Here is a 15,277-nt window from a genome sequence, read left to right on the forward strand (position 1 = left end):
CTAAGATGTCAATCTGTAAGTATCATTAATGTATCATTGGAATGCCAAGGTACCATTGGAAATGTCAGGTGATGGAAATAAAGTTATAGTTAACAGAAATTCTCTCAGGGAGCATATTGTATGTGGTTGAAGGAATATTTGATAAGCCCTTTGAGTTTGTGTGTTTTTGCTTGAGTGAACTAAATGATGGCCATTCTGAAAAGGAGAATCAATCCAATGAACTGCAGACATTTTTTTTTCCTTAGTTGGGGATGCACGTTTGGGGCCTGAGCTTAAAATGATTTCTTGAAACAATAAACAATAGTTATTCTCTTAATTCTTCTTTTTCCCAGCGTGGCAATCAGCTTTTCTTATGAACGCAGATTTAAAACATATTTTAAAAAGCTCTCTGAAGCCTTTTTTAGGTGCTCACATGCTTCATTCCAGCCCATACAAAACTTATTATGCTTTAACCTTCAGTTATGCTTGCTCTGTCATTCCCCAAAGACTGAGTAATAGATTCTAAATTATTGAATCAGAAATAAAATGAATCATCTTGACTAGACAGAACTCTTTGGAAACGAATTAACTTTTTGGAGAACTATGAACATGAAAAAAATAATCTAGCTTTATGGAAAGTAAATTTTTCACTAAAATATACACACAGATACACACATCTGTCTATCTATCTATCTTTGCAAACTAGTTTAATGGCATTCAGGCTGTATGTCTGCCTAAGCTTCCCTACACCAAGTTAATAATTTTAAACTCATAGTTTTCTAGTTTACTATGAGCTTATAAAAGTAATTTTGTATAAATTACATTTGCTACCAGACCAGGATTGTATTGAATTATATCCCTAATAAACATTTCAGCTTTAAACCCCTCTTAATACAAGAAATATTTACTTATTTATAATTCTCTTGTTCCGTACAGAATTAAATCCATATATTTCTGTTGGCTGTTCACGTGACCTGTGATGGAAATGTAAAAATATGTGGCTGTATCCATAGAAACAGGTGGTAAGCTTACATCAATATTTTATCATACTGACAACCAGCAATTTCAGTGATTACATTTTCTGTATCAAACCTCATCAAGAATGCACAAAAGTATTATGGAGGGATTTAATCAATTTTCTTTACTTATAAATGAAAATAGGAAAATGTTGAAGGAAAAAGAAAGATTTACCTATAAGTATTTATAGAGTGTTTTTAGGTGTGAGAATTTACAGTACCTTTCAAGTTGTGGTCTTTAGTGCAACTAAATTAGGGTAGAATAGTGTACAAAGCTCCTTTTCTCAGAGTTGGACTACCTACATTGAAATTAACTTAATTTGTTAATTAAAATCAGAATATTTCAGATGAAACCTATCAATATACATTTTAATAAACTTAGATGATTTTTTATGCATGTTAAAGAATCAGCGCCCTAGAGGCAATTTATGTTTATAACTCTGAAAATGCAATAAGATTACAGGTATACAAAACATAGGGCAAGGGATTTAAGACTCTTCAGGGACTCAAAGGAGACTTTTATCAAAAGAAACAGGGCTTCCCTGGTGGTACAGTGGTTAAGAATCCACCTGCCAGTGCAGCGGACATGGATTGGAGCCCTGGTCTGGGAAGATCCCACATGCCGTGGAGCAACTAAGCCCGTGTGCCATAACTACTGAGCCCATGTGCCACAATTACTGAAGCCTGCGTGCCTAGAGCCCGTGCTCTGCAACAAGGGAAGCCACTGCAGTGAGGAGCCCGTGCACCTCAACGAAGAGTAGCCCCTGCTCGCTGCAACTAGAGAAAGCCCACACAGCAATGAAGACCCAATGCAGCCAAAAAAATAAAAGTAATAAAGTTCCCTTAAAAAAAAAAACAGATTTATTGAAATAATAGCATCATATAAGAAAAAAAATAAGCCAGGAAATAAAATAGGAGCAAGAATTAAAAAAGCAAAGAAGTAGGAGCAATGTGGTGTTTTCTTGCTGAATTCTACTCAAAAAGGTGGTATTTTCCTAGGGTATATTCTCAAACCTCCTTCTTATGAAGATCAGACTTCCCAGAAGAGACATCTAAATTGCTTTGCAGAGAGACTTTTTTGGGCTGCTGATCTACTTAGCCTGAAAGACCTTTGTTGCTATATTACTATGTAAGGGCCTTATTCAAAGTAAAGTTTCTTTAATCTGTAATGTCTATGGGAAAGGAAACCACATTAATGCTGTCAGAGGCTATTTATTTCTCAGAGATTGAGGTCTAGAAAAATTCTCAAGAGAGAGAATAAAAATACTTCATATTTCCCATTTTAAAATACTTTTCACCTAAGAAATTGAAGTACTCATTGAAAGTCAACTATGAGCTGATTCTCATATTGTAAATGCTTGCTTCATTGAATAGTCTAAAAATTTATTGCTGCTGCCCAATACTGAATGGAAGTATTTTGTAGACAGTCTTAGAACTTTTCTATACAGGGGTATTAAAGTTTGATGGTAAGTGTTGGGTGATCATGAGCAAATTGTTTAGTGTCTTTTGTCACAGTTTGCCCATTTTTTGGTGAAGGTGATAATAATAGCATTCTGTGTAGATTACTGTGAAGATATGAGATAATACATGGAAAAGGCTTAGAACAGGGCTTAGCAATGAATAATAATCGGTAAATATTTATTTATCTACAAGAATATTTAAATGTTTATAATATCTAGAAATTTCCTGCCTTGAGATACTTGTAGAAATTCTGCTCATAGCAGTTGAAACCTTTTTCGTAAAAAGAAAAACCAGGGCTTCCCTGGTGGCGCAGTGGTTGAAAATCTGCCTGCTAATGCAGGGGACACGTGTTCGAGCCCCGGTCTGGGAAGATCCCATATGCCGCGGAGCAGCTAGGCCCGTGAGCCACAACTACTGAGCCTGCGCGTCTGGAGCCTGTGCTCCGCAACAACAGAGGCCGCGACAGTGAGAGGCCCGCGCACCGTGATGAAGAGTGGCCCCCGCTTGCCACAACTAGAGAAAGCCCTTGCACAGAAACGAAGACCCAACACAGCAAAAATAAATAAATTAATTAATAAACTCCTACCCCAACATCTAAAAAAAAATAAAAAAAGAAAAACCAAAGCCAAATAACATTATGACTTTAGAAAAACATATTCATGATACTGCTGAAACAACAAAAACATCAAAAACAAAATTTCTGTGGCTTAGCACAATCAAACGTTATTTCTCACTTATATATCTGTTAAATGTAAATAGAGTTTTCTAGTTGGTGGGCACCTTCTTAGAATTCACTACCATTTTCTTAAAAACCTTGGCCCCAAAGGTACATAACATCACTGTTGCTCATTGTTTGTGAATTCTACTCATGTGACTATATCTCAATGCAAAGGATGTTGATAATATAGTCTGTATTTAGGTTCTGCTTCCCAGTGACAGGGGAAGCTCCAATTTTTGATGGACAGCTAGCCATCTTTCACACAGCTTCCACTTACACGGAGTGTTTGAATCAGTGGTTCTTCTACATTTCAAGAGACAGGGTAATTCATGATTATGGCACTTTGGCTATGTCTGAATTAATTATTTTTTTAAGGAATCTTTTGTATTTGACCCAACGGCTGGATCTTTTGAGAACAATTTGTGGATAATTGATCCTTCCCTGAAAGCAGGCTTGATGAATAGTGGAGGAAATAAATGGATATATCTATTGAATATAGAATGGGAAGCAGAAAGAGCAAGGAAAAGAAGGAAAAACTTTTAAATAAAGGCTTCTGGATTGGTTTCTCATTGTGGCTGATAATGAATTATTTCCCCACATTTGTGATAAAAGTACACCCCTCCAAATTTGTCCTTCTTATGATCGATGCATTTTATACAATTCACATCTGGAGAGGGGATTATAGTCTGTTGTTTTGATGTAGGCGTATTATTTGACAATCTCTTATGACATGCTAAGATCGTAAACAACATTCATCTTTATCTCTGAGCACTCCAGAAATACATAGAATGATTCAAACTTAGCACCATATAAGTAGGTTTATTTTAGGACTTATTCTTAAGACAGATTTCATTTGGCATTGACTTGATAGAGGATTCTATCTCTTCTAAACAAATAATAGCTATTCCTAGTTTTAGTTCTGGCATATTCCACCCACCCAGTCTCTATCTAGCCCACCTTGATCTACACAGTTTTGTTTTTTTTTTGTTTTTATGCCACTCTCTTTATGCCATTTATTAAAGTCATATTCCTAAAGAAGAGGTCATCACCATACACTAGAAGGAATCTGGACATGCTCAAATCTTTCTCACCCGAGGATTCTCCCTTCTTTCATTTTTCAGGTACTACTGAGCTGCTGTCCATCTGCACTTTACTGTATTCATCCCTTGCATTTGCTTGGCTAATTGACTGGCTAATGCTTTCTATCTCTGGCAGCACAATGTAGCCCAACACATACTAAGTGGCACATAATCTTACATTCCAGTTATAGCTTAGAAAGATAATAATATCAACAGCTATAAAAAGTTATTGTGTAATTTTCATTTTTCTCATCAATAAAATCAGAACAGTAGTATCTACCAAAAGTAGCTTTTGACAGAAATAAGGAGAATTGATGTGAGGTGGTTAGCCCAGTGCCTTGCAATAGTTCTTATTTTTAAACTATTGTAGTTATAAATGTTATTGTAATAATTTTGATTTCTTGAGTGCTTATTTGTCCCATCTACTGTACCTCTTCTCTCTCCCACATATTTCATTCACACAGCTTCAACTCTCACTTATGTGTCAGTGGCTCCCAAGTCTATATACCAGCAGCCCTGGCATTCCTTTTGAACTTCAGGTCTGCATTTCCATCTGCCTTGATGTATCTGATGAACTTCCAGTGAGGTTTTCTATAGGTATTTCTATATCCCACACCACATTCTTTTCTCATTTCATTCTTATTACAATGCTATGTTAGGTACTATTATCATTTCCATTTTATAGATTAGGAAACGTTGAAACTTGTGGAGTTGAACCCACCGAAATACCCGCTGTCCAGGGATGTAGGATTGCTCTTCGTCCTTTGTGACAAATAATTTTACCTCTTCCCCATGTTTCTTCCATCTTCATACTTTGTGGTTTGGGATCACAGATGCCACCTGGGATTTTTTCAAAGATGGATTTGCATTTCTGTCCTAGATCTTTGATATTTTGGTGATTTTTGAGAGAAGAGGGGCTATATATTTTTGTATTATACCATGATGAATCTGGAAACCCCATAGCTGTACTTTTAAAAGATAGCTATAGTTACTGGGAGTAACTAGAATGTAGAAGATTTGAACAGGGCAGCCAGAGGGAGAAATGAGTTGAGATTCAAAAAGAGGCATATTTCAAAGTAGATTCAATGGGTTGTGTACAATAGAAAGACATTGTGAGGAAGCAGAGAAAAGTGTGGACTTTGATGTCCACTGAACTAGGTTAAAACTCCAGCTATCATGGTCATTTATGGTATAGAGTAAGTCATTTTATCTCAGGAACTTTGTTCAATAAAGGTTAGTTTCCTTTCCTTCCATCCCGGCTCCAAAATTACACATACTTGATACCTGAGATGTGGCCATTTAACTGTATTATGGGTAGTCATCTGCACCTGCATATAATTAAGATTCTTGCTGAAAGTTATTCAGCTGGTGATAGAGGTTGCTTAGCAGATTTGTTGTTCTAAAATGTTCTTCAGACCACCTGCTGGATGTTATGAGTTGAATGGAGTGGTGATTTGAATTTTGATACATTTATGCACAATTTACACACATCTACCATGATTAGTTACATTCATTTAATAGGCACTTAGCAAATGCCCTTGTGAAAGTGAGAAAATGTGGGCAATAGCTCAGCGTATTTCATACTGAGAGTTGAAATATGTATTATAAGAGTGTTGGTAATGCTGATGAATAATTAATCAACTAATTTTTGTCCTGTTCAGTGTTCTCCATTTGGAAGTGAGATGAGTTCCTTTATACCTGGTGATAGGCATTTAAAATCCTATTTCAGTTCAGCAGTATAGATGTGAATTGTTTTTGTTCTACAGCTTAAGAGCAGAGACTGCTTGTGCAGAACTTCTGACCCCCTAAAAATCACCTATTCTCTCTTTTGCATGAAGACTAACTTTTTGCATTTTCATTGATACTCTATATACTGTGTTTCTTATTGTGTGTGCATCTCTATTTGATCCAGTTGAATTTACTAATTTTGTATGTATTAATTTTTATAGTTGTGTCTTAAATGTATATACTTAACATCTTTATCTTAAAATGTTATAATTCATTAAAAGGAAAAAAAATTCAATATCCTTTAGCATCAGTGATGTTTTTATTTTGTCTAAAATCAACACATTCACAGGCTTTTACTTGGGTAAGCCTTTCTATCTGACACATTTCTCTTTTCAGATTCAAGCTCTGGAATTTAATTCTCTTTAAATTTCCACAGATTGCTTAGGCATGATCCCCTTTTTGATGAACCTGTACAGGAGATTTGGGTGGGATAACATCTGTAACACAAATCTGGATCTATCCAAGTGAAACCAATTTAAACTTATTAAATTACTGCAGCATTCCAGGGGCCCTGATTAAGAGCTCCTCCAGTCCAGGATTTGAATAATTTCACTGCCACTTCAGGCCATTCAATGTTTTACATTATCTCTAGTGGTGTCCTTTCAGATTAAACATAATCCTATTAAAGCTGCAGGCTTTTTGGGCTATATACACCAAGTTGAGTAATGTTCTGCTGTTATTTGGGACTGTGTTTCTTAGTTCTTCATCTTGGATGGCTGGCATACTCTGGCAATAAGCTTACATGCAGTAGATGGATGGATTTTTCATTAGTAGGACTGATTAAATTGTCATAAAATAGCTATGACCCAGATGTTCTCAGGCCACATCACACTCAAACCTAAATTTCTTTGGTTCAAATTCCAGTCTATTGAAAATGCACCTATTCCTCCATCTTTCTTAGCCACTACTAGGTTTTTGAGGAGTCTCAGTGGGGTCTTTTACATGTACTGACAAATGAGTTCTGATTTTCATTCTCCACAGTGATTGGCTTATGATGAGTGTAAACTCTATTCTGCTGACTTGTAGTGTAACCACTAATAAAATTAGGTAAGATGGGAATCTTCCCGTACAATCACTACCATTTCTGGTAGGTCATTTCTTTAGTAGAAATGAAGAGCTGTGGATACTCTTGGTCACAGATGTTCTCAACTTGGCCAGAATTACCACAATTATAACAGTGTCAGGCACTGTTCTAGTAGTTTGCATGTACTAACTGGCTTACTCCTTAAGAAAAATTCTATAAGTAAGGAATTGTAATTATCCCTGTTTTACAGATGGGAAGACTCGAGACGTAGAACAATTAAGTAGTTTACTCAACTTTTCATGGAGTCAGATGGATTCAATTTATACCCTGTTCAGCTACTTGCCAACTCTGTGTCCTAGAGATTTTTTTTGTTTTGAATTTTATTTTATTTATTTTTTAATACAGCAGGTTCCATTAGTTATCCATTTTATACATATTAGTGTATATATGTCAATGTCTTAGAGATTTGTTTTGTAATCCCTTTCAGCCAAATATGTCTTCATCTGTAAAATGCAGTTACTGAGAGTACTTGTCTCCTAGAGTTTTCGTGAAGATTGAGTGAGATAATTTGTCAAGTTCATAACAAATGGCAGCTACACAAATGTTGGCTGCTATTATTATTATTATTTTTTTTTGCAGTACGCGGGCCTCTCACTGTTGTGGCCTCTCCTGTTGCGGAGCGCAGGCTCAGCGGCCATGGCTCACGGGCCCAGCCGCTCCGCGGCATGTGGGATCTTCCCGGATTGGGGCACGAACCTGTGTCCCCTGCATCGGCAGGTGGACTCTCAGCCACTGCGCCACCAGGGAAACCCATGGCTGCTATTATTTTTTCACTAAAATGGATTTAAATTGAATGTGAGAAAAATCTGTTCTGTCAAGTCATTCTGTTTTATTAGCTGAACTTTCTTTAAAGTCATAGAAGATGACTCCCTGAAGATCAGAAAGATCTTCCTGTTCTTGATTTTTTTTTAAATGGGTCAGTATTTCTCACTTTGAGAAGTGCAGTCAAGGTTGAAAGCTCAGAACAAGTTAGCACAGTGCTTATCATTCATCCCAACTCTAGGTAGAGACTTGTCCAGCCAGAGGACACTAAGTTGTTGTATCCAACATCCATATTGAATGCTTCCTCTGGGCCTGGATCCATGATAAATGCTTACATGTATTATTTCTTTGAATCCTTTTGACAATTATACATAATAGGTATTATTATCCATGTTTTATAGAAGAGAAATGGAGGCATGTGAAAATTAAGTAATTTGTCCCAAAGTTGCATGGTTGTTGAATGATGGAGCCAGGATTCTAACCCAGGCACTCTGACCATAGATGCTGATCTGTTAACCACAAATGGTTCCCACATTCTGTCTTCCTAGGCATTGTAAAAATGTTCCATTGGCTAGCATTAATTTTGTGGCTTGACCATTGGGGCTCCTGGGAGAATTATATAACCACTCTTAAAATTAGTATAGGCCATTGGACCAATCTTGCGAATGGTCTGTGAGAAGAAAGCAAGAAAGAAGCTGGTGCATTTCTGTTGACCAAAGATCATAGGAGGGATTTAATTGTGTCCAAAGGAAAGAAAGTAGAGAATATCTTCTTGGTTTTAGGTTCACTAGGTGTCTGGAGAACTCAAAGGCACTATGCATTTACCACATGTAAGGGAAAAAATACCACTTCTCTCAGATAGGGGCATTTGAGGCATTTATGTATTTGTAATAATGTAATCCTCCAGCATTAGGTCTTACTGAAGGCTTTTCTTTCTTAAATAGCATATTCAGAACATTTTGTTCTCACTGCCTCTTTGAACTTTGTATTATTGATACCCCAAAGTCGCCAACAGATGTGGCCTTTTGTCTAGTGACTAGCTTTCACAGCCAGTGCAAGTCAGCATTTGTCATGTACAATGGCTGTTATCATTGCATCTTGCTCTATAGTTGCTTATGTATATAAACTTATTTCCTAAAAAAAGGCTTTTCACTCATTCCTCTATTTTATTTTTCAGCTGGAGAATCATCCTCAGCAGATTTCTGAGCTGAAGCTGCCGTTGATGTTTTTGTAAACTGCACACCAAGACCTGAGTAAGAACTGTAAGCCAGTTACCTTCAAAGTCATATCACCTCAGCTTATGAATTTTTAGGCTGTGAGAAGAATTCCTTTCTCCTCTGTGTCTATCCAATGAGATACACCTCTAGCATTTCATTTCCCTGTTTTTCTCCTTTATAAAAAGGATTGGCTGTATTTCTCTTTTTCTCCTGGCCTCCAAGGTCTTATTTTTTCTTTCATATATATATAACCTGTCTTCTGAGATCTCAACATTTTTCTTAAGGAAGTCTTTCTCCATCTCAATTAACTTGTATCCCATTAATTTTCTTTCATTCTAATTTTGTTCCAGTAGTAACATAGAAGCATATTTAAGAAGATAATTAGGTTTCTTTGGGACTTTTTGGACTAGTGAGAATTTTCTCTATAATCCTCTTAAATTCTCCCTAATAATTAAAATTATGGTAAAATGTATATACATTGAGATGAACAGATCTTACATGTGCATATTGGTGAGTTGTAACAAATGATTAAACCATGAATATTGCATCAAGGTATAGAACATTTCTACTATCTCAGAAAGTTCCCTTGTGTTAACTTTCCAAAGGTTATGATTTCTATATCAGATAAATTTTGTCTACTTTTGAACTTCATAAATATGGAATCATACAGTATGTACTCACTTACTTCTAGTTTCTTTTGCTCAGTGTAAGGTTTTAAGATTATTTTATGTTGTTTCATGTATCAGTAGTTCTTTTCTTTTTACATTTTTAAAATTTTTATTTTTTAAAATAATTATTAACAAATGTACCATTTTATTTCATTTATACCTCCTATTTCCCACACACACCCTTACTGGATTATTTAATTAAATTAATTTATTTTTAAATTAAAACATTAGTTATCTTTAATTCAGGTAATATTGAGTTATTACATTATATGAGTTTCATGTGTACAGCATTATATTTCTACTTCTATATATCCTACAACATGCTCACTACTAAAAATTTATTTTCTATTCCTTACCTTACAGTTTATTCCCTTTACCCATTTCACCCTCCCCGACCTGTCCTTGTCCCTTCCCCTTTGGTAACCACTACTCTGTTCTCAGTATCTATGTTTTTGTTTGGTTTGGTTTGGTTTGTTCATTTATTTTGTTTTAGTTTGTTTGTTTTTTATATTCCACAAATGAGTGAAATTATATGGTGTCTGTCCTTCTCTATCTGACTTATTTCACTTACCATAATAGAAGGCTTTTGGGGACACATGTTTTCATTTGTCTAGAAAATGCCAAATGGTTTTGCAAAGTAGTTGTTCCATTACATCCTCCCACTGGCAATGTATGAGAGTTTCAGTTGCTCTACATCCTCGCCAGCATTTGGTTTTGACAGTCATTTTACATTTAGCTCTTCTAGTGAGTGAAGAGGTATTTTCACTCAGGAAATATGGAAAATTTTTGATCCAGATAGGTTTGGGTTATTCTTTATTAGAGCTGATCTACTTCAGTTTTGTACTTTGTTCTAGTGTGTGGTCCTTACACTAGGTTTTGAGCCTTTCTTCTAAAACGTAGCATTCCAGGGTTCTCAGTTGAATACCCAGAGTACTTTGTGAGATTTCTTTACTCTTGCTTGCCTGGAGTTAGAATATCTCCCAATAGTGTGTGACCTCTAATATCTCTCTTCAGTTAACAAGCCTGTAACAGATACTCTCTACTAGACCTCGTGGGTTCTTGCCCAGAACTTATTCAGTCTTTGCCTTCTCATCTCAGCTAAACTGTCATAACTCTGCTTGGACTCTATCTTTCTACACTACGGTCCAGAAAGTTCCCCTGGACAAAAACTGGGTTGAACATAGGGCTCATCTCTTGTGCTTCCTTACTCACAATGGTCACAGTTCAGCACTGGTTGATTTCCAATGCCTAAAAATAGTTTCATCATGCATATTGTCCACTTGCAAGTTATTTGCAGTGTGAGGGGAAGTCAGGTACCAGTTGCTACGTAATGGCCAGAAGCAAGAGTCCCTCCTTTGTTACTTATTAGCTACCTCATCTAAGGTAAATACTTCAGTATTCAACACTAATCTAATTTTATTGTCATCTTTCTTATTTCTCCTATCAAATTACTGTCATTCTAGATGACAATTATCTACATATACATACCAAAATATCCTGGGATATCATAATTGGTGTGTGGTGTGTTGACAGTTTTTTGTAACTAAAAATACTTAGTATGGATATTAATGAATAATTTTTTTTAGTAAATTAAAAGGAATTTAAGGTTGATGGTTAATGACATTGCTCTCACTTGTATTCTTATGTGCTTCCTTAAGTTGATGAGAGAAGGATAAATCTACAACTTTGAATTTTGGATAATCTTCCATATATCTGCGGAGATATGGCTATCGTATCTGTCATGCATATCAGGAAAAAAAGAGGTTGAACTGGTAATATGAAATGACTGCTCTAAAAGGGGTTGGAAAGTGACATCATTTTTAGCTTATATTCTATTTGTGCATATTAAAGACAACAAGCTGTCTTAAAGATATTTAATTCACTTATTACAATCATTAATCTTAGAATTGATTTGTTACTGAAATAGTGAAATTCATTGAAGATGTGTAGTACTGGTAGGGAAATCAAATTGGAAGGTCAAAGCATTCTGGGAAAGAAAATATTTCAATGGGCTTTTAACAATTTTTAATCCTGAGGTGAAAAGAAAAGAAAAAAAGAAATAGAATGCTTGTAAAAAATAGATTAGCCAATTTAGAAATAAGAATGTGTATTTCAGATGAAGAAATGGAAATACTATCTTAGTCTGTAGGAGAATTTTTCATTAAATATATTTAACATATAATTTAATATATTTATAATTAAATATCATTACCTTAAACAATAAAACAAAAAGGAAAAATATTTGAAGCAGCAAATTGTAATGGAAACAGCACTGGACTCAAGAAGTGATGTGATTCTTAGATCTGGCCTTCTGTTGGGGTCTGATGGGTCATTAAATCAGTTTGGGTCAGTTTTTTCTTTATTATCTATAAATGAAAAGACATGCTAAATAATCCTAATGTTCTTTTTATTCATTATTCTAAGTTTTATTATTCTAAGTTGGGAAAAGCCTTTTCTTCCAAATTAAAGAAAAACCTATTTTAAAGAACTTTGTTTTAATTAGATATACTACTGGGGAAAAGTTGAAATAAATCTTATTATGAAGAAAATGAGGTATCACAAGCTATTCCAGTCTTGAGTATCACCATACTTATAGCATATTGATTAGAAATTCTATTTTATTACTTTTTATTAATTGATAATTACTATGGGTTTGACAGGCTTCCTTAACACCATCTTGCATATTAAATACTCAGTCAATCTGTTAGGCATTAGGTACATGAGACCATGTGATGATTATCAGATATTTTTTCTATCTTACAAATAAATTGGCCTGGACAGGTAGAGATGTAGATGCTCATTCATAATCATTCATATTAGTTCACCCACACAATTTTATATTTAGAAGTACCACAGGCTCATGGTTCTGTCTCACAATCACTTCCACAAATATGCTTCGGAATTGGTTTTAGTATTTTAATTTTTCTTACTGTTAACATTCTGTTTTCTGAGATTCTCATGGGAGCTTCTTATTTTTGGCCTGATAAAAAATCCATTTCCACTTGCTGCAAGCAATTTTAATTTTCATGGCTGTACTATAAAAATATGAAACAAAGATGTTAAGTCTGTATGTCTTCACTGAGTTTATATTTGCTACTTCAAAGTTTAGGAGAGTTCCATTCATGCAACCAAGAATTACTTTAGGACTATAAACCGATTTACATTTATTCCATGGGTCTTTCTTTGAGTTCTACCATTGAAATGATTCCCAGATCTTTTATTTACCTAATGATTTAGAGGTTAATCATTTTGCTGAAACAGAATGCAACCAAGGGCAGTGTGAAAGGAAATCTCTAAGACTCTAAATACTTTCCGTGGTTTTTTTTCATATGTGATTACTTGAAAGAGAGTCATTGAAAATACAACTTTTTAGATGATATTTTTGAGAGTATGGTAGTGATTACCTGAGTAGGATGATAAGGAATACAAAGAATAGCAACATTTTAAATGCTTTTGGTTTATTCTGTGTCAGGAGGAGGATTGTCAGATATAGATTGCTAGAGAGTCTCAATAGAAAAATGGAAACAAAAATAATGATTACTAATTTGTGCATTAGCAAGGGGTCAAGATATGAAATCCAGAAGAATAAAGATGAAGAGAGGGGTGGAATTGCCCATTTGAATAAAGATAATCATTCAAATAAAGATTGGAAACTAAAGAGGAGCCATAAAAACCAGTAATTATATTATTCTTTAATGTTTTATAAACATCTTCATATCAATGTTTACATCAGATTCTCACAACAATCCTGTGAAACTAAGCTTGAGGTGTTATCTCATTTTTATAATTAAGAAATCTGAGTCCCAGAGAATTTAGGAGATTTGCCCAAGTTCACATACTTTTAATGTGGTAGGTACAGCACTAGAATTGATGTTTTCTCCCCCAGTTTCAGTGTTCCCTTACATAATCCGGTCATGTGTGTTTTCAAATATTTGGAGACTCATGTTAAAACAGTTATTCAGAACCTATAGGAATGAGTTTAGATAATTAATTATACCATATAGCTAAAAGGATAGTTACTTTAAATTTTAATTTTCATAGTGAAATAGTGTAAATAAGACCTTTAAAATTTTTTTAGTAATTGGTAGTTATCATTTATGATATTAGTTATTGTGAAGTGCTCAAGTGTATGTATAAATATTTAGAGATAATGGGCTAAGTGCATCACAAGTATAAAACCTAATCTAGGTGATTTAAATTATGTTAAGAGCTAGTATAACACTGCCCATTAATTTTTGAAGGTCACAACTGCAAAACACATAAATCAGTGTGAAAGAGACCTATTGACATTTGCTTATTTTACCTTTTCCCATTTATGACAATTGTCCATTTTCCGTTTGAAAGTAACAAGCTAATGTTTCTTCTGCTTATTTCTCACAAGAGAAATTTTAGTACAATTGCCTAGATGCTACTTCTTGTCAGTTAATTCATGCTCTGTCTTTTGAGCCAAACTTCTAGACAGAATACAAAAAGACAAAATAAAACTTCTTGTTTGCACCTCAGGGGATGGTGTGAACCAGCCCCAAGGAATGGACAGGCACTACATTGTCAGTCTTTGCTCCCAGAGTGGTGAAACTCTTGGGGTCAGCTTGATCTGCAGAAATAGCATTCTATCTGTCCTTTTTTTCTTTTTCTTTCTTTGTTTTTGTTTTAGGTGAGGATTTCCAGGAAGTTAGTTTCATAGAATTTCTGGGCAGACGTTATGTGCAGTTGTGGTGTGTGGTAATGAGGAGAGATGCAGGATCATCCTTGAGAGAGATCTGAGGTTGAGCATAATTCTTCTTGACCAGTTTGTATTGTCAAGAGATAATTAGGGAGTCAGAGTGAATCTTGGAGCAACTGAAAAACCCGGGGTAATGAAAATGAGCCAGAATAGGAGAAGCAGAAGGGAAAGATTTCAAAGAGGCTGACATGGCTATGCTTGTGAATGGTTATCTTGTACTTCTGTAGGTTGGGCTAGCCAGATTTTTAAAAATGGGTTAGGATCGGTCAGACTGAAGAACACGCTAAGCTTGGTGGGCTGGACTTGGGAAAGCTGATATTTTACAATAGTAGTTTAAATATGTTTATATATCATGATGCCCTTTTCTATCCACGTCAGAAATTCAGTTATTAGCCGAGTTCTTTATTCTCACTATAGCTATGTGTTTGGGAAAATATTCTGATTATTTGTTTTTGGTATGTCAAGAATTTCATTTATTTGGCTATTTTAAAGTTTTTGTTTATTTTAAGTTAGTTGGATGCTATATAGATATGACCAGAATCTCTGTTTCAGAGGTGAAAATATGATCCTGTCTTTTTGCAATATAGATTAATGATCTTTGTTAAATATTGGAGGGCATCTGTTTACATTTTTAAAAAAAATACAGTTCACTCACTGTGAACAGAACTTGCATCATCTTTGTAACCAAAATGGTAAAATTTAGCAAGGAAACACACGTTTAAGTTTGCATGATTAGTGTCCTGGGCAACCTTTGGAGACATGCTCTAATTTTTACACAGAAA

At 35.0% G+C, this 15,277-nt stretch overlaps 1 long non-coding RNA gene across 1 annotated transcript in view; it reads left to right on the top strand.

Moving 5' to 3' along the window:
- The window catches only part of LOC141275765 (uncharacterized), a 659,185-nt gene that overhangs the window by 57,688 nt on the left and 586,220 nt on the right, over positions 1-15,277 (top strand). The window contains exon 2 of the long non-coding RNA XR_012324053.1: positions 9,065-9,149. This is a non-coding gene — a long non-coding RNA (uncharacterized lncRNA). The remainder of the gene's footprint in view (positions 1-9,064; positions 9,150-15,277) is intronic.

This window comes from Tursiops truncatus, chromosome 11 (assembly GCF_011762595.2).
Source record: "Tursiops truncatus isolate mTurTru1 chromosome 11, mTurTru1.mat.Y, whole genome shotgun sequence".
Taxonomy (NCBI): domain Eukaryota; kingdom Metazoa; phylum Chordata; class Mammalia; order Artiodactyla; family Delphinidae; genus Tursiops; species Tursiops truncatus.